The following is a 1216-nucleotide window of genomic DNA, read 5'->3' on the forward strand; positions in this document are numbered from 1 at the left end:
GTCCTGGCTGAGTGCCATAACTGGTACACTCCTGTCTGAAGCAGCAGGCAGCCTGCAGCACCTGAGCCGGGAACAGCTCGACGATAACCTGAGCGCCCTGATGTCACACTATCCGACACAGGACTACAGCCACAAAGATCTCACCAAGATCATCGGGCCCCTCGCCCACAACCTCCTCGCTCAGGCAAAGCTGGGAGAAACAAGCATCTCCCGCATGGAACAGGAAGCAGCAGCGCTGAAGCTCCAGGCTGAGGAGGCTCAGAGAAACCTGGTGCTTGCTCAAAGTCAACTGGACCAGTTAACGTCGGAGACTCAGCACCAGCACAGGATGGTGGATGAAAAGGACCCAGAGCTGCAGGAAGAAGTAGAGAGACTCCAGAAAGCCTTAACTGATCTCAGTGTAGACACAACACGCCGAGAGCAGTGGGAGAAGGACACCAGAGAGGAACTAAGGGAAAAACTTCAGCGAGCCGAGGCTCTCCTGATGAGAGCAGAGACTGAACTCAAAGAGAGAGATGCTAGGGCCAAGGCCGGCGAAGGCCACCTGCAAAGTTCCCGGGCTGAAGTCAGTGCCCTGGCCCAACAAAGAGACTATTTAAAAGATGAACTTGATATGGTTCACCGAGAGCTTAAATATGAATATAGACTGCAAAGTGACTCTGAAAGGGGAATGCACACCACATAATTTCCCCTAACCAGCAGATTGATACCAGCTAAGGGTTTCCAGTTTGAAAGGGGGGTGAGAGCCCACTGCTCAAGACATCACATGCCAGCATCCCTGAACCCCCAACAGCAGCAAGGGGGTGGGAGCCTTTTCAAAAGCTGTCTTCCAGTCACGGCGTGTCACCTAAAGAATTGGATAAGCTGGCTAGAAACATTCCCACTTTCACTCCAAACCCTGCAGGGGGCCATGATGTGCACGCCTACTTAAAAGACATTGACTTTCACTTGCAAACTGTTGCCAATGTTACCACCAGCCGTGAGGTGAGGAGCTTTCTAGACCGGCAGCCAGAAACGGTCGAAGGGGATTACCAGCAAATGCAGCAGGCTCTGATTAAGGAGTTCTCTGACCCAGAGTCAGAGCAAGGACTGATTACTGCCATGGACCTTAAACAGGGCAGACAGGAAACCACACAGGCTTACTACAATAGGCTTAGACAGGCCTACTTCAGAGCACGAAATGAGCCAGGAATGGAACAGGATTTCAACTTCAAAA

This window comes from Sinocyclocheilus grahami, unplaced genomic scaffold, assembly GCF_001515645.1.
Source record: "Sinocyclocheilus grahami isolate Dianchi unplaced genomic scaffold, SAMN03320097.WGS_v1.1 scaffold770.1, whole genome shotgun sequence".
NCBI classification, from domain to species: Eukaryota; Metazoa; Chordata; class Actinopteri; order Cypriniformes; family Cyprinidae; genus Sinocyclocheilus; species Sinocyclocheilus grahami.